At 41.6% G+C, this 18,693-nt stretch overlaps 1 protein-coding gene and 1 long non-coding RNA gene across 10 annotated transcripts in view; one reads left to right on the top strand and one right to left on the bottom strand.

Moving 5' to 3' along the window:
* The window catches only part of SMYD3 (SET and MYND domain containing 3), a 796,483-nt gene that overhangs the window by 498,832 nt on the left and 278,958 nt on the right, over positions 1-18,693 (top strand). The gene's annotated exons all lie outside the window — the stretch shown is intronic.
* LOC140635505 (uncharacterized) lies at positions 472-9,595 on the bottom strand. 2 transcript variants are annotated; one of them, XR_012032824.1, is made up of 5 exons: positions 9,256-9,595; positions 7,130-7,220; positions 5,173-5,748; positions 4,143-4,725; positions 472-3,370 (listed from the first exon to the last, which is right to left on the bottom strand). It is a non-coding gene; the product is annotated as an uncharacterized lncRNA (long non-coding RNA). The 2 variants fall into 2 exon arrangements; XR_012032823.1 differs by lacking the exon at positions 472-3,370 and adding an exon at positions 4,825-4,920 and having other exon boundaries at positions 4,257-4,725.

Consider the following 18,693-nt stretch of genomic DNA (forward strand, 5'->3'; position numbering starts at 1 on the left):
TGGTTGCTTTAATGAAGAAGAAATTTTTGAGTTATGCCTGCCCCTGCTCTGAAGGCCCCCAGGAAGTCTGTGGCACACTGTCAGCCGCCCACTTGTGAGCTTTCCAGATGAACAGAGTCTGGGTTACAGATGCTTCATTTTGTTGGCTCAATACACATCACACTAGGTATAGCCACCAGATGTGATCATGGGTCAACATTTTTTGCTTCTCAGACTACAACAGTTTCACAGTATGACAGATTTGGGGGAACAACCCCACATTTCCAGATGTGCCCCTGTGCCATTGATTTTTCCCAGACATATTGTTCGCAATCACTCATTAGACTCATTAGGTAGTGATTGATCACTAGCTCTGTGCCTGGCTTTATCTTTGGAGTTTGGAATATTAAACTTCTTTCTAGTTCATCTATCCAGTAACTTGTTTATAATCTTAAAAGCAAGCAAAAAGAAAAGACTTGCAGAAACATTCAGTCATATTTGAAATAGGTATATTCCTACTTGACAGTGAAATATATAAAAAGCTATAATAATACAGTGCTAGGATACCATGTAAGAACAGGAGTTATAGTGGGATAGAAATCTTTCCGCCTCTCTCTTCCCTCAAAACTCATTGATCACCATGCAAGACAAGGAGAACGAAGATTAGAAACACAGATGCTACTTTGGATGAGATCAGGAGCAATCTGTAACATCGGTCCACCAACAGTTGGAAGCCAGAAACCTTGGAGGCTTGATAGCTGCATTAGAAGAGTGGAGTCAGGTGAGATCTGAGCACCTATATCCATGGCTCTCAGGGAGAAGCAAGCAGATTTACTGCCAAACTCTGTAAAGACTCAGAAATTAAAGACACCAGGTAGTGACGAGGATGAATTGATGTGGGGAGCTTGCAAGAGAAGTGTTGGAGACATGCAAAAGGTCTTCCCCTCCACCCCTGCCAACCACTGGTGGCACTCGCTCACTGATCTTCACATTAAGGCCTCTGGGACAGGGCCCCAGGCCTCAGGCACAGCAGAAGTTGAGGATAAGGAGGCCATAGATTATCTGAAAGTCTGTCTCCCCAAGGACCAGACCTGTAACAGTCAGGTTTATACTTCCTGTTGATTAAATCAGAATTTAAAAAATATCTGTGGCTAGAAAAAAGTTTGGAAGGAAATATTCCATAATTTTAGCTCCAGTTAGAGAACTCTTGATGATTTGTTTAACTTTTTCCCCGTTTTGCACATTTTTTGTTGTATTACTTGCATGCTAAAAATAGCAAAATAATTCAGAGAAACAGTAATCGTGATGAAGGAGAAAGGAGGAGAAAACTTTATCAAGGCTTAGTTAATTTGCTCCTGAAAATCATCTTTTTTTTTTTTTTAAGATTTTATTTATTTGAAAGAGAGAGCATGAGCGAGGGGAGGAGCAGAGGGAGAGGGAGAAGCAGACTGCCCTGCTAAACAGGGAGCCTGATGAGGGACTCCATCCCAGGAACCTGAGATCATGACCTGAGCTGAAGGCAGATAGATGCTTCACCACCTGAGCTACCCAGGTGCCCCTGAAAATCATCTTTTTTTAAAAAAATGAATAAACTTTATTTTTAGAGCAGTTTGGGCTTACAGAAAGTACAGAGAGTTCCAATACACTCTCTGGCCCCACACAAGTCCAGCTGCACCAATAGTGACAACTCCAAACACAGTGCTGCTACACTTGCTATAATCAGGGAACTTGAAGTGGCACATAGGGTTTGCTCTTGGTGGTGTGCATTCTCTGGGTTTGGACAGATGGATAATGACATGTACCCACCAGTACAGCATCACAGAGCGAGGTGTCCTGCCCTACAGATCCTCTGTGCTCTTCCTAGTCATCCCTCCCTCACTGCTAACCCCAGTAACCACTGATCTTTTTACTGTCTCCATGCTTTTGCCATTTCCAGAATTGTCTCATAGGTGGAATGCTACAGTTTGTAGCCTTTCAAATTGGCTTCTTTACTTAGTAAATTATATGCACTTAAGGTTCCTCCATACCTTTTTATGGCTTGATACCTCATTTCTTTGTAGCATGGTCCGTTGTCTGGATGGACCACAGTTTATCTCTTTGCCTACTAAAGGACACCTTGATTGCTTCCAGGTTATGAATAAAGCTGCATTTTACATGATTCCATTTTCTGTCTTCTTAAAGTACCAAGTATACTTAAAAATATATATATATATATATAATTTATTTATTCGAGAGAGAAAATGTGAACAGGGGGAGGAGCAGAGGGAGAGGGACAAGCAGACTGCACCGAGCATGGAGCCTGATGTAGGGCTTGATCCCAGGACCCCAAGATCACAATCCCACCTGAAATCAAAGAGTTGGGTGCCTAAGCCACTGAGCTGCCCAGGTGTCCCTCAAGTATGCTTCTTTTAAAACTTTTTTTAAAAGTGGTTGCCCTAGAGTTTGCAACATAAATATACATTTATAAATAATCCAAGTCTACTTTCAAATAACTCTATACCACTTCATGGGTAATGTGAGTGCCTTATAATAATAAGAAAATAATTCTAATCTCAGCCTCCTGTTCCCTGTATAATTGCTGTCATCCATTTCACTTATATTAAGCATACATAATTCAATGAATTATTTCTGTTATTTTGAACAAACTTTTGTTAGATCAATTAAAAATAAGAAAAATAAAAATTTGTGTTTTACTTTCAATTGCTCCTTCTGTGATGCTCTTCCTTTCTTTATGGAAGAGCTCTTCCTTTCTTTATCTAGTGGGTAAAAGGAACTGCTATAAATAGACCTTTAAAAAATATATGCATTTATTTATTTGAGAGAGAAAGAGAGAATCTGGGCAGCCCAGGTGGCTCAGCGGTTTAGTGCTGCCTTCAGCCCAGGGCATGATCCTGGAGACCTAGGATTGAGTCCCACATCAGGCTCCCTGCATGGATCCTGCTTCTCCCTCTGCCTATGTCTCTGCCTCTCTCCCTCTCTCTCTCTCTCTCTCTAATAAATAAATAAAATATTTAAAAATAAATAAATAAAGAGAGAATCTCAATAAAATTCCATGCTGAGCTCGGAGCCTGACATGGGGCTCGATCCCGTGACCCAGAGATCACAACCCTAGCTGAAACCAAGAGTAGACAGTTTAACTGCACCATCCAGACACCCCCAAATAGACCTTCAATAACATAATAGGTGAGGTCTGAGGGACTGGGAAGCCTCTGTAGGCGTGTGATTAGGTCCCGCAAACTTGACCAATGCTTCTCAGTTTTTAACCCCACTTGGAGGGGACAAGATGTCTGAAATGATCTGGAGTTGGTTATTTCACTTCCCTAGGTTGTTAGGCTCTGGTGAAACTCCAGCAGGGTAGTCTGTATTAAAATAGTTTCTCCTGATGTCAGCCCTGGTAAAAAAAAAACAGAATACAGTGACAGTTTTCAAAGTGGTTGCCTTTCTCTCCCTCTGCTGGAAGCATAAGATGTTTTTTCTCTGGTATTAACTCTGAGGGTCTGGTAGAGCTCTTGGAGGTTAAACTCACAAAAGTGTGGGGGCGCTTCAGACTGGGTCTCCCTAGAAATTTTGACTCTCAGACTTGTGCACATGTAGTTTCCAGCAGTTCATCTGTTACAGTTTAGGTTTTCCTGGTCCTGCACTGGGTCTTGCTGGGGTTTGTGCTTCTATAAGCTGTGATTCTCTGTATCTGGCTCCCCAGTTTTGGGCAGTAGTCTGCCCCGTGATCTGACCGTTCTTTTTTCTTTTTTAAGATTTTATTTATTTATTCATGAGAGACAGAGAGAGAAGCAGAGACATGGGCAGAGGAAGAAGCAGGCTCCCTATGGGGAGCCCAATGTGAGACTCAATCCCAGGACCCGAGGATCATGCCCTGAGCCAAAGGCAGACACTCAACCACTGAGCCACCCAGGTGCCCCTTGTCTGATGGTTCTAAGAAAAATGGTTGATTTTACAGTTTGTTTAGCTTTATACTCATTAGGATGGATTGGTGACTTCTCTGTCCCTTACATACTAGAGTGGAGAACCAAGTCTCATCCTGTTTTCCAGATGGGGCTTTGGGCAGTTTTATTTTCTTTCAACACAATGCCAGCAGCACAAACTGCTTGGCAATCCAGTGGTTTTTAGTTTTATAAGAGCGTATAAAGAAGGACCTCATATCTTACCCGGTAAACTTCCCTTGACTCTTTTATAGTTCAAGTAAAATCCAAGTTTCTGGCAAGATCTGAAACTGTAGCTTTTTCGGTTTTGTCATGTATTTAAAATATACCAGAAGTAAGCCCATGAGAGACATTATCATGTATTAAGGGCTACTGTGATTTTTCCTCTATCGATGTTCCTTGCAACACAGTGAAATACAGAGATGATTGGTTTTACAGCTGTTAAGGTCAATCTCTGGCCCATGATTTCATGTCCCTGTTTTCTCTTTACTGTTCAGCACAGCCAGCATTTGGTGTTCTTTTTCTCCTTCCCCCACCTCATCTGGTTGATATGTTGATAGGACCTTGGCCAGGCTGCCTGGCAACTGAACCAAAAGCCATATGGCTTGTTCAATCAGAAGGAATGTTCAGGAATGACATAACCACGTGGACAGCCCTGCGCAAGATCTTCAATCGCAGAAGCATTGAACTTTAGAAGGTGGGTGGTGATCACCTTGTCCTTCCCCTTGTTTCACAGTCCTGGAACCAGCATTAGCAAGATTGTGTCTCTGGAACATCACATTCTCCAGCCATTTCACGTATAGTCACCCTGCAAGATAAATAATAAAGAGAAATGAAGGAAATTAAGCCACTTGCTTCAAGTCCCAAGGGTAGTGCTAAAAACAGAATGAGAAGTGAGATTTGTTACCTGCTGCCTTTGAATCTCACCATGAAGTCAGTGGTTTGGAAACCTATTTTTTTCTCTACCACCAACCCCTTCTTGTGTCAAGTGCTGGGCAGTGTCCTATGTAAAGCAGATTAAAAAAAAAAAAAAAGCTGCTGGCCCATGTGGGAGGTTCTGTGGGCGATGTGGTCTGAGGAGTGAGACTCTGCATCCAGGCTGCCTGGCATCTCCTCTGTAAAGTGAGCATAACCCTTGCACCTTCCTCAGATCAGTGCCACAAACATCAACCAGAGCAGCTCCCCGCTGCAGCAAATATACACTCTCTCCATCCTCTCCCCGGTTCATCTGAAGAGTTTTTACCAAGAACCTTACCAGATTCCATGCCAAGATGTTCGTGAGGATTCCTGAGGGCACTGTGTGAAAACGACTGTACTAGGCCATGCATCTTAATATGCAGGATGTTGTTCAGAGCTGGAGTGGAAAAAAAATGGAATTATATGAGAGCTTTCAAATTTTCCATTACTGACATAAACTCTTCCAGAAATACCAGGTAGGAAAGAAGGATGATTCATTTGAGGGTCCAGTTTAGAGAGCTCATTAGTGACTCTTCTGTTTTTCCTTCCTTCACTGTCTTGAATGTTTGCAGCTGTGTCTCACTTAGCATCTTGTGAAAGCCAATCCTTTAGGGGGAAAGGGTGGGAAGACAATGTGAATCCAAAATGCTGACAAGATAAAGTGTACTCTTTAAAGCTCATTCCCCTTAAAAATGAAGTTATCACCCAGACATCTTCTCTTAGGCAGCTGATGTGGAGAAAGTGGAAAACTTAAGAAAATTGTTTGCTTGAAAATGACGTCTCTGGAAATCAGGGTTGACTCAGTTTATATCAGAAGAATGGGCACATACAGCTCTGCCGGGGGTGTTCAGGAGAAACTGTTCTGTTGTAGCACCTGAAAGAGAATCAAGAGTAGGTCATGAACACTATCTTGTGATTATCTTCTGTTTTTTTCAGTTGCCTGCAAACATGTGAACCTTAGCTAACTCCACCTTGCCTCAGGAATCCTCAGGAACATCTGGGAGAATTTTAACACGCTAAATTGATTTTGAGAGATAAAGGGGGGGTCGTTTTTTGTTTTAGTTTTAGGGTGTTTTTTTTTAATGTTGCCATTTAGAAGGGGCTACATACCACACAGGAGACCTTTGGCGTCCACATGGACTCTGCCTCAAGACAGTTAACGAATTTCCAACTGTAACAATGCCATATAATGTAATTCTCGCTTTCTCTCTCCCTGACAGATATAAAATATAATGAAAAATTTAAGTAATCCAGATATGTAATGATTCTATAAATTCAGTATTTTTTTAAGATTTTATTTATTTATTCATGAAAGAGGCAGAGACACAGGCAGAGACATAGGCAGAGGGAGAAGCAGGCTCCCTGTGAGGAGCCCAATGTGGGACTTGATCTCAGGACTCCAGGATCACACCCTGAACCAAAAGCAGGTGCTCAACCACTGAGCCACCCAGGCACCCCTATAAATTTAGTATTAAAGTAATTTCTACAGCTAATTTCTGACTGGTCTTTCTCTTCACTTCTCCTTGCTACTGTCACCAACACTATTAGCTGGTTTTCATGACAGGATCATTTTCAGGCAGAGCAAAGATTCTTGCCACTTCACCTGTTTCTGCTTTTATTACAAACAGCCAAGAATAATAAAGCCTATGAATCATCGTCGTTAATTAACGGACCTTTTCCTGTGGACATCAGCTTTACAACAAGGAGGATCCAGATACCTTTCTCAATAAAATTACAAATGATTACATATCTTGGACCTTCAGCATCAAGCATGGTCACATATGGAAGTGTGAAATCCAATGAACACTAAGTGTCTGTCGTATCTGCAGCCAATTAAGTTTTCTCTCAATACCAATTTCTTTTTGGACTCTGATTTTACCTTCATTCATTTATCCTGTTAATTTTTTCCCCAAAAGCATCCTGTCCACTGCATTCAAATAAAATATGTAGATTTTACTCATTTTCTCTGGCACATTATTATTCTTTATTGTTTAGAAGAGGAACCATGAGACCCAAGAGAGTGTTGGCACAGGATGGGCACTGAGGACTTCAGGCCTCAGTGTGTCATGTAAGAACACGGTAAATGGTGGGAAAACGTACAGGAAACTTTTCTCAGACGTAGAGTAAGAGGCCATCTGGCTAGTCACCTCTACCCACGTCTTTTCTCTTTTCATTTTGTAAATGGGGAAAGTCATCTCTTGTAAAGTCATACCCAGCCAATCAGGACTGGATCCCAGGTCTTCTGACTCCCTTACCTGTGCTCTCCCTGTTGTGTTTCCAAGATGTTGGTTCATCCTCTTCAGAAAACTCACATTAGGAGCGGTCTGTAGCCACAGGTCATTGGAGCTGGAATGGATGTTTGAGCTTATTGAGGCCCCTCTCTCCCACCTCGCCTACTGTCAGCAGATGGTGACCAGTTCTGGAAGGTTACTCTCTTGCTTCTGCTTAATCACTGACATGAGCTCGACCACTTTGGTTTTTAAAGGTTCTCTGGGGTTTCCTGATTCTCCTTCTGCCTATGTCTCTGCCTCTCCCTCTGTGTCTCTCATGAATAAATAAATATCTTTAAAAAAAAAAAAGATGCCTCCAGGTTTAATTTTTCCTGCTTTGGAGCATAAGGATCAGAAAAAACTTTGGTAGAGATCTCATACAGGGGGTGTCTGGGTGGCTCAGTGGTTGAGTGACTGCCTTTGGCTCAGGTCGGGATCCCGGGTTCCTGGGATCAAATCCTGCATCAGGCTCCTCGCAGAGAGATTGCTTCTCCCTCTGCCTGTGTCTCTGTCTCTCTCTGTCTCTCAAGAATAAATAAATAAAATCTTTAAAAAAAAAAAAGAAAGAAAGCACCTCATACAGTCCCCAGCTGACTGTAGCTATTAATAAGTGTTGGTTTCCATTCTTTTCCTGAAATCTCTGTAATAATTGTGCGCAGAGTCCCTACCTTGGCTGTTATAAACCCTGACATCAGACTAGTGTTTTCTTGCAAGGATCCTGTCCTTTATACCTAAGCACACAATTCTAGATTTTGGAGTTAAATTAAGTCTGAAGTAAAGATTTCCCTCATTACTTCCTAAGGCTTGAGAGAGAAAGTAATTAGTAAGGTAGGCTATGGCTTTTCCTGATCACCTGCTTTTAAGCAGGGTAACTAACAGAGTTAGATTGTGAGGATCTTTGGAAGACATAGACAAAAGGTCAGGGAAGGTACTGGATTTGATTGAAATATGTGGAGGAGACCGTATTGATATGACAGATATATTTTGCTTGAAGAAGGATTTGGAACCTACTCAAATCTAGTAGCATATTTCCGGAGCAGAGAGTGTACATGAGCCAAAGCACATGTAAGAAATGTAGCAACCCGGGGAAAGAATGTAAAAGAAAGAGTTTAATTATTTACAGTGAAGTAATAGTTCAAATTTGAGAGGAAAGGGCCTGGCCTCTCTTGAATCCCTTCCCAGGGGTTATTGCCAGAAGCCAGAGAAATGCAGAAGAGAAGGGAACCTGGGTGGGAGGGTGTGAGTGGTGATGGGACAGAGAAAAGAGGATGATTTGGTTATGGGAACAGAAATGAAGGAAAAAATGATGTGCCGGCTTTGTTTGTATTTCTATTATGTCTGCTGTGTAAGGATCATGGCTTTTCTCCTGACTTCCTTCCTTCCTTCTTTCCTTCCTTCCTTTTTAGGGGACTAAATATTTAGGTCTAAATTATGACCATGGTAAAATGATGAAGTCAAGTCAAAGTGAGATGAACTTGCGTGAATAATCCTCAGTTTCATGGAGAAACTTGTCTGTAGTTGATAGTCTTTTCTTTACCTTTGGATGTAATTTCTTTTCATTATTTTCCATACCGGCTCTTTTGAAAGTAATTGGCTAACGTTGCAGATAAACACATACTCATTTGGTTTGGCATCGTTTGTTTTCCCCTGCATCTTCACCGACAGCATTATCCTGAGAATTAGTTTCTATTTCAGTAAAATGGGAAGTAGACTAATAGCATACCGGGATGGTGATCATTTTTCTAGGGTCTTGCTTCTGCCAAAGAGCTGACATCAAATATGTTAAAAAGGCGACAAGCAGGGTAGCTTGACTGCCTTAAAATGGGTATGCAATGTTCAGATGGTGACACAGTGAGAGACAAATCATTGTCCAACAAAATGTGATTATCAAGGAATTAAGTCAGAGCTTGAGATAGCAAGGCAGAGAAGAGAATCAAAAAGCCACCTCTTGCCCCCATTCCTAAGGCTGTCCCAGGTGTACCAGAGCAGGCTCATCCGAAGAGAGGCATAGCAAAGAAGGTAGAGTGGGCAGGGCGAGAGGAGAGTTGTGGGAGAAAGAGGGATGCCTCTCAGAAATAAGCAGCTAGAATTAACACTATCAGAAATTATACCTGTCCAGGTGCCTGGATGGCTCCGTGGTTGAGCATCTGCCTTTGGCTTAGGTTGGAATCCCAGGGTCCTGGGATCAAGTCCCACATCAGGCTCCCTGCAAGCAGCCTACTACTCCCTCTCCCTGCATCTCTGCCTCTCTCTATGTATCTCTCATGAATAAATAAAGAAAATCTTAAGAAAAAAAATTAATTAGACCTGTCTGCCGAGCTTGTTGCAGGTAGACATAGCACAGTTGCCATTTTGTCCTCTAATCAGCTCAAATGATCTGAGTTGTCAGTTTATCTGACTCTCTGGTCCACTACTAGCCTTAGAGGCTAACATGGCTTTGTGGATAAATGTCTCAGATGTTTACTGAGCATGTCTTGGGCTTGGGGGAGGAGCCCATGATGAGTCAGTGATATTTTTTCCTCAAGTCTATTTATCTATTCAAAAAATATTTATAGAGGGCCTACTACATGCCAGACATATTAGAAGATCCAAGTGTAGAAAATACTTTGATTTGTTTATGTAGCCTCCTGATAATGAACAAGTTAGGTCATTCTCAGTGTTTTGCATTAACAATGTTACTGTGGACATTATTCTCAGATGTGCCATCCAGAGCTCATTTGCAAGAGGTTCTCTTAGGTAGTGCAAATGAATGAACTATAGTTACATGCATCAACATATGTGAATCATACGAACATAATGTTGAGCCAAAAAAACAAAAACAAACACAAAAAATTGCAAAATAATAAATGCAGTATGATTCCATTTATAAGAAACCAAAAGCATGCAAAACTAAACAGTATGTTGTTTAGGGATTCATGCATATGGGATAAGACTGTTATAAAAACAAGCGGATAAGAAACACAAAATTAAGATAGTGATTACCTCTGGAAGATGGGGAGGGAATGAGATGGGCAGGAGCACAAAGGATATTGTCCTGTTCTACCAATACTCTAAGTAAGGTATGGGGGATTTCTATTTATTCAGTGGATAAACGGAAGCTTGATGTACATTATAAATACTACCATATATGATATACAGTTTTCCCCCACTATCTGAAAGTAGAGCATTCCTTATGAAATCTTTACTAATTTTAAATGATATAAAAGCAGAGAAGCAATTACCATTAATTTATATGGAGAAATTTTTGAGCATTCTCAGAGCCAAAAAATAACCTCTCAGGCTTTTCTGATACCTTAAGACGCGTCTTGCTAATGGATGCACAAAATAAATTTTAAAGGCAGGGGCCACACAGAGAAAGATGCTCACAGACACAGGTCATAGGTCACCAGGTCTGATGGCTGGATGCTGAGATGCTGAGTGTAGTTCTCTAGGAGGAGCTGGGCGGGGCACTCTTGCTGCTGGAGATGGGGGGTTGGGGGAGCCTTATACAGCTCCCTGCAAAATAAATGCTGAACGCTGTTTTGTTTTTTGTCTTTATTGCATAAAGTGGAATCTTTGCCAGCTTCCTTCTGGTTAGTGAAAACAGGTACTAATTTTAACATAGGTCTTTTTGTAAAAGCAAAGTGGTGTAATGTGAAATTTTGAAAAGCAGAGGAAACCTATATGTATACACTTATGTATAATATACATTAAGTTTTATATTTATATTGGAAATATTTAATTTTTCATTTAAAATATTTTCTAGAGGGAGATGTGTATCATGACCTCTGGAAATTTATGGTTTATTGAAAAAGAAAAGACATATGAGCAAATAAATGCCATAAAGCTCTTAAGAGCTAGGACTTGGAGTGTTCAGTTGCTTCTAATCTAGTGGTAGAGATTGACTTTCACATAATTAGCTTCAATTCAGAGTAGAACGTGGTAAATGCTGTAGTTTATATGTGAAAAAAGTACTATGAAAGTATAGAGAAGTAAAATTAGTGGGATATAGGAAACCTTCTGAAGGAGGTGTCACTTAAGTTGTGTCTTGAAGGCTGACTAAAATTATGAGCAGCTAAGACAGGGATCAAAGTATTTTTGAAATAGGAAGCATACAGACAAAGGCACAGAACTGAATAAGTGCAGGGCATGACTAGGGATAGCAAAGAAGCCAGTGTAACAGAAACACATGGCGTGTGTGGGGGTACAGCAGGAAGGTAGGGTGAGGGCAGAATGTGGAGAACCTTTGATGTCATGTTGAAGAGTTTTGTCTTTTTGCTGGAGTCACTGGGTAGATCTTCTATTTCTCTTTTCTGGCAGTTTGAAGGGTGGATTGACAAAAGACAGGGTGGGCAGGCAGAGAGCCTACCTTGGAAAGTTGCAAGCAAGAGATCTTAAAGGTCCAAGACAGGTGACAGCAATAGGAATGAATAGAAAGGGGTGAATGTGTGAGAGTGACACAGAGATATGACCTGATGGGCAACTGAAGATGGAATGATCTACCACTTTCTTTCTTTCTTTTTAAGATTTATGTATTTTAGAAAGAGAGAAAGAAAGTGGGGGTAGAGGCTGAGGGAAACGAAAAGAATCTCAAGCTGACTCCCCAATGAGCACAGAGCCTGATGCAGGCAGGGCTCCATCTGAGGACCCCGAGATCATGACCTGAGCTGAAATCAAGAGGAGGTGCTTACCGACTGAGCCATCCAGGCGCCCCTACCACTTTCTTTATTTGCTTTGTGGCCTTGGTTTTGCACTGACTCCTGGGTCTGTCTCATGTTTCATCTGCAGCCTTAATTTACATAATTGCCCAGTAGCTTGCACCTAGGGAAAGGAGTTACCAACTGCATTGTAGTTGCCATCTTGAAAACACTTGTCTAGGAAAGATTAGCAGTATTTGACCACTACCAATATTTATACAGGGCAAATGATGTAAAGATTAAGGAGAAATATATTTTTCCTAATTACACCCTAGATTCCTCAGAACATTATTTAATCACATCGGTGAGTTAACCTGTAAAGGTGCCTGTTATACTACGTGTTAGTTTCTTTTCACTTAAAAGTATTATATCCATTAGCTATTTTGTTTCTAATCATTTAAGGTAAAAAGGATTATTGTGCTCAAAAAAAAGTTTAACAGAAAATGCTTTTTTTTAAATTTCAACAAAAATCATTATTGAAAATCTTTCTAAAGTTGTGTTGTGCTTTATTTTTTATTTATTGATTTTCTGTTGTGCTTTAGTAGATACAATTTACTAAACACATTTTTTAAAAAGATTTTATTCATTTATTTATTTGAGAAAGAGTGGGGTGGGGAGGAGCAGAGAGAGAGGAAGAAGCAAACAGATCCTGTGCTGTACACAGAACCAGATGATATGGAGCTTGATCCCACGACCCCAAGACCATGACATGAGCCCAAACGAAGAGTTGGACACTTAACAGACTGAGCTACCCAGGCATCCCCTAAACACATTTTAATATTACTTGCTGTTAAACTGCTGGGCTTCCTTTGTGATACATAATACTGTGGTTGAGGAACAGACAGCAGAGTAATCACAGGATGCACTTTGGAAAGTATAAGAAATTTTTGTTATTGATGCTGTTCATTCTTTAACTTTAAACCCGACACATAAGCTAATTATCTTGAGATGTGCTTTCCCTACCTCCTCTCTTCAGAATAACAGCCTGAAAAATATTTTTAGGTAATTTAAAGATTTCATATAGTTAGAGTCCAGTAGATCAACATGCAAACAAGTTTCCCAATGTAGTAAGTAAATTCAAATGTGTAAGAAAAAAAGGGAGAATATCATCTTGCCTTATTTCTTTCTCCTAAATACACTGATAATAGTTTATATTATAACCAAAGAGGTCTAACTATCTTGACTTCCTCTTTGGGGAAATATCAACACTTTACCCAAAGTATTTCTTTTTAGCACTTTCTGGTATGTTTTGGGGATTTTATGATTGCACGCCTATGAAATTCCTTTGTTTTAGATTCTTAGAGCCTTTTGCTCAGCCTCTAATTGCTACCCACTCCATCTGATAACTACCTTTCTGTTTGGAATCTATTGCCTTCCTAGAACTAAAAATACTTAGACTTCACCTTGATATAGCTTGTAGGTGTTTGTGTTGACTCCTGAATAAGGCAGGACAGTTGGGTGTGTTCGAAGGCTTTCCCTGGGACAGGACACTCTCTGTGTCCCTGAGCATATTTGGGGGAATTGAGGCTCATCATTTCAGGAAGTGTTTTTAAAACTCTCTGTTGCAGTGTGTAGCCAGTACAATACCTCCTTTTACTTAGTAAGTACCTGGAATGTCTACACTAGTTTACAAAATATATCATTAGGACATGTTGACTTTCAGGGTTTCTTTTGCATAGAATGTGAGCCATGCTAGGGTGGGGAGGGTACCTTCCCTTCGTCTTAACAGGAGCCTCTTCGAAGCCAGCATCACAGTCTTCTCAAATTATTGTGATTAGAACAGTGGTAATAATGATGCCCATCACCCAATCCTCTCCCTGTTTACCTATAAACTGCCACTTCTTTCTTTTTTTTTTTTTTCTTTTTTTTTGCCACTTCTTTCATTTGCTTCAGAGAATCAGCTTTCTAATTTAATGGGCTGAACTAGGTCAGAAGAGGTCACATAAAATCATTAGTTTACTTTTTTTTCCCCAATTCTTGTCTATCTTTTATTTTTCATCATGACACTCCAAATACATCATCAGTAATTCTTTTTCCTGAGAGTCTTTGTAACTTTTTTGTTGTGGATTCATTGTTCTCTTAATCCTCTTTTCTTTTCATGCCTTGTTTCCTTTGGTTTCATTTTTTCTCCATTTCCTAAGGCGATCCTTGCATTTTAGCTCTTCAGGCTTACCTTTCATAGATATGCTTTCCTTTATTTTTCTTCTCCAAATAAGCTTCACCATAATCATCTTTACTTTGGAGCATTTCTGTTATTTTCTTTAAAACCAGCATTTCTTTAACCACCATTGACAATTTACTAATTTTTTTTTCAAAACCATTAAATTAATTCTTGTTTGACTGTTAACACTGTTCGTTGTCTCTGAATTCAAAGTTGGAAACCTCACATATGCAAATTCAGTCATGCTTGCTGTAATTATCAAACCCTGACTCCTTTAGTGAATATGTTCTATTTTGCATTTAGATGCTAGGGGAAAATGAGAAGCATGTGCAAAAGTAAGGCTGGAGGGAAAGAAAGAATCATGTTGGAATTTAATTTTTTTTTTTTTAAACTAAATCTGTGTATAACCCAAGAAAAGGAAAACCCGACTCTTATTTGTGGTAGTGAGCAGTAGGCTAGCTGTTGAATCTCACAAATTAGGAAGTTTGGGTGTTTTTTCTTCCAGGGGGTAATGCTGAGTAATCATTATAAAGGACAGTGTAAAGAAGTGGGGGGAGTTTTAATGGCCAGACTGCTGGCAGCTGTGTAATTGGGCATTGATTGATTGATTGATTGATTGATTATTTATCTGTTCGAGAAAGAGCAGGGTTGAGAGGACGGGCAGAGGGAGAGGGAGAAGTAGGCTCCCTCTCGAGTGGGGAGCTAGATGTGGGGCTCCATCCCAAGACCCTGAGATCATGACCTTGAGCCAAAACTAAGAGTTGGACCCTTAATCAACTGAGCCACCCAGGCACTCCATTCTGACTTTCAGTAGTTAGGATTTATCTATCATCATGAAAAAATATTTTTAAGAACATCTGAAGAGTGTGTTCGCATGATGGGGAAATGGCCACTGAGTGGACAGTTCACTCTCAGATCTCTATATAGTCCAGGAATGCTGTGGGCTCCTGGCCACTGGGGACCCTGGCTGGTATTTTAGGGGAGTACCCACTCCTTGGCATTGCACATAATACACGGGATGCAGAAACCATATTTCTACAGGGCACAGGTGCCCTGTTTTTGTTTGGTTCCTGCATAGTTTCTATATATGTCTTTATGTAGCTTTCTTCCGTTCCTGTATAGGCTGATTGTCTTGGAGGCCAGCGCTCTCAGTGAAAAATAGCCAGTGCAGATTCCAGAGCATTTAGTACCTGTCTGTACAGTTTGTCTGAATGGCTTTGAAAGCCATCTGCCACTTCTCTACCCAAACTGTCCTCCTAAGTGCTTTCTGTTGGTTATTTAGACAGAACTGTATGGTGGGCGGAAAAAGAGACATGAATTTAGGTTTTTTAAAAAGATTTATTTATTTATTTATTTATTTATTTATTTATTTATTTATGATAGAGAGAGGCAGAGACACAGGAGGAGGGAGAAGCAGGCCCCATGCCGGGAGCCCGACGCGGTACTCGATCCCGGGACTCCAGGATCACGCCCTGGGCCAAAGGCAGGCACCAAACCACCGAGCCACCCAGGGATCCCCTGAATTTAGGTTTTAAAGCAACTAATTTAAGTCCATTCCAAGGGAAATTGCCCTGTTTCATTCACTATTGAAAGAAGATGCCGGGAACACGTGTGCCTTGAGTCACCTCCAGAGTACAGCCAAATTTGGCAAAACCGTTAACTTGGCACAAGCAGTGTAACTTTAGATCAAGGTTGTATGTTGGGTTGTGAGTGACTTATGGCAACTGACTCAGAGGATGGTGAAAATAAAGTGCTGGAAGTGGTGGAGAATGAGTTTGGGTGTGAAGAGTCAGAGAGCGACCCAGTCTGTTCAGAGAGATGGAGGGGTGGCCAGAACCTGACATGGCACAAATGTCTTGCACGTAGACATCAGTTACACTGAGCACAACTTCTGTTCTGTGAGAACCTGGAGGTTCACGCAGTGATGCTGTATTTCAGTCATTCCGGGCCGTATATGTTTTCACAATTTTACATTCCTTGAACTGGAATCCATTTCACAACAGATAGCCTGATGAACTTTGCTGATGCTTCTTCTTAGGAGAACAAAATAAAATAGTGCATTTATCGAGTGTGTCTTATAGCTGATGAACTTGGGTAATAATCGATCTTGCTACTATTTCCTAAGCTCCCTGTGTGCCGGGAGCTATTCTCGCATGCATTGTTAGCTCATTTATTTCTCACGGCTTTTCTGCTTTACAGGTTTCTGATAAATTCTGCTTCTTTATTTCTGGTTTCTTCCTAATCAAAATTAATTGGCCAATAATACGGAAATGCAGACACATAATTTAGCACATTGTACCCAACATAAAAATCCTAATTCCCTGATGTTTTTAAACATGATCAAGTGGAGGCACCTGGGTGGCTCAGTTAAGTGTCTGGCTTTGGCTCCAGTCATGATCTCAGGATCCTGGGATCAAGTCCCTCATCCGGCTTCCTGCTCCATGAAGAGTCTGCTTCTCCCTTTGCCTGCCACTTCCCCGCGCCCTCCCCCCACCCCCACTCCCCGCTAGTGTTCTCTCTCTTGCTCTCTGTCTCTATAAATAAATAAAATCTTTAAAAAAATCTAATCAGGTAGGAAGGTGAAGGTGTTTGTGAAACAAGAAAAAACTATCACACAATCACATTTATTCGGGGAGGGGAGGGAGGTGGGAGGAGGGCCAGAGTGAGAGGGAGGGGTTCTTTGCAGTTCTGTCCTGATGACTCATGTATAAATACCTACAAATACTGTGACATTCACATGACAAGGTGTCAGGGTTTCATTTTCTCTTTCTTTCTTTAGCCATTTGCTCTTTTGTAGCTGATTTATCTTTCCAGCTTGCCCGAGGGAGAGAATATCCCTCTCTTTGTGGCACTAATTTGGTAATGGTGTCTGGCTGCAGTCAGACCATGGGGAGAGTGGAGAATTCAAAGGCCATCCACTTTCCTTACATCTCCCAGCTGGTCCTTGGTAATCCCCAGGCATCCTTCCTGGATGATCATATGGGGAGGCCAGCATGCCTCCCCGGGCCATGGACGCACAGAAGACTCATGTGTTTCTGAATTGAGCTGACAGATTAGAGTGCTGCCCTGCATTATTGCAACTTGTTTTTTGACAGAGTGACTTACAAAGAAATATGGCCAATAGTCAAAATCATCTTGGCTAAGAAAGGCTAAAATTTGTCAGAATTAGAGAAAAATGTGACATTTTTGTGCTTTCTTATTTCACTAGGCAGACTGGTGCAAGGGGTGGATTTTCCTACCTCCTCCCTGGTGTATAAAATAGGCCCTTGATGAATGAATGAATAAACCTCTATTTCTGAGGGCTGGGGTGCAGCACAGCACCATTCCAGACCTTGCCTGGACCTTACCACTCCCCCCAGCCTGTCTTGTGTGATTCCTTCAGGGCTGAGTTTTCTGTTCCAAAGGTTATTTTGACAAACTAAATTCTGCTGATGTGTGAGGGCAGGTGAATATCTAGCCTTAGAAGAGTGTATCGATTTCCCTTAGCCTTCTGTCCTCATCCATGGAATGAAGGCACTGTTCTAAGAGCTCCCTTGTGAGAGGACTGGAGACCCTGAGAGACTGGGAACTAGAAGTGCAGGGGAGAGGGAGCACCTACTGTGGGAGTGCTAGTGCTCCCACCTCGGACAGCACAGGTGTGCCTCGGTGAGGGCTTTGCCTTGTTGCAAACAGTGGGCTCAGTGGTATGACTTTCAGGTGGCCTCCGGAGGTGGTGGAGGAAGGCTCTGCCGACCAGTTGGTCCCGGCACCCCCGTAGGCACTCCTCGTCTGGTGCACCAACGCCTGTGTCCAGCCCCTGCATCTCCTTCCTGGCTCTGCAGAGAAAGAATTACATCATGGCATTTCAGGCACCACTGTCTTTAATATCATTCTGCTTTTTCCTTCCTCTCCACGTTCAGTGATGCAGACTAGGATCAGGACACATTCTAGAGGTTTTCAAGGGTTTTTTTTTTAAACTAAGGAAAATGTGATGGGCTTCTCTTGTAATGTCTGCATCATCAGATGTCACCACATTCACCTTTAGGAAGTCACAGTAGTCTATGTGGGTATTAAGCTTATGCCAACTTGCTTCAATGTCAGGAAAATATTTTCCAGAATTTACAATTAGATTTGTACTTTGCCTCCGTGTCACATAAGGAATAAGGAGTGTGGGTTATCCTTGTGAGTCCAGGTGGAGGTACCTCCTCTGGCACCCCGTTCTCATGTAGCCTTCTCTGACCTGGCCCTCTGCTGGGCACTGGCACTGCTGTCTTTCTGGCTGCTCCCGGTGTCGCTGAGGACAGGACTCGTGCTGACACCTTCCTGTAGCTTCAGAACCTGGTCTGTGCAGGTCGCTGAGTGGGTGTTTGTTATGGGAAGGGATGCAGACTGAGAGAGGAAGGAGGGAAAGACAGAAGGACAAGAAGAGATTTTTTGTTGTTGCATAATGATGATTGCCTTGGTTTATCAGCAATGCCATATGGAAGCCACAGAGTCTAAAACAAAGTCACCGGTACCGAATGTACTCTGTCCATCGGTATTGACTCAGCAAACATTTTTTGAGCATGCTCAGTGTGTAGACCAATCTGATCCAGGGGGAAAGGTAATGAAATACAATTTCTCCCCTCTTGGAACTCAAATAAGAAATGGCTGTAACATACAGTGCAGGACGTGGGAGCAGATTCGTGCCCAAGTCTGGGAGCACCAGCCAGAGAGCCTCCCTCCCCCAGCAA

This window comes from Canis lupus, chromosome 6, assembly GCF_048164855.1.
Source record: "Canis lupus baileyi chromosome 6, mCanLup2.hap1, whole genome shotgun sequence".
Taxonomy (NCBI): domain Eukaryota; kingdom Metazoa; phylum Chordata; class Mammalia; order Carnivora; family Canidae; genus Canis; species Canis lupus.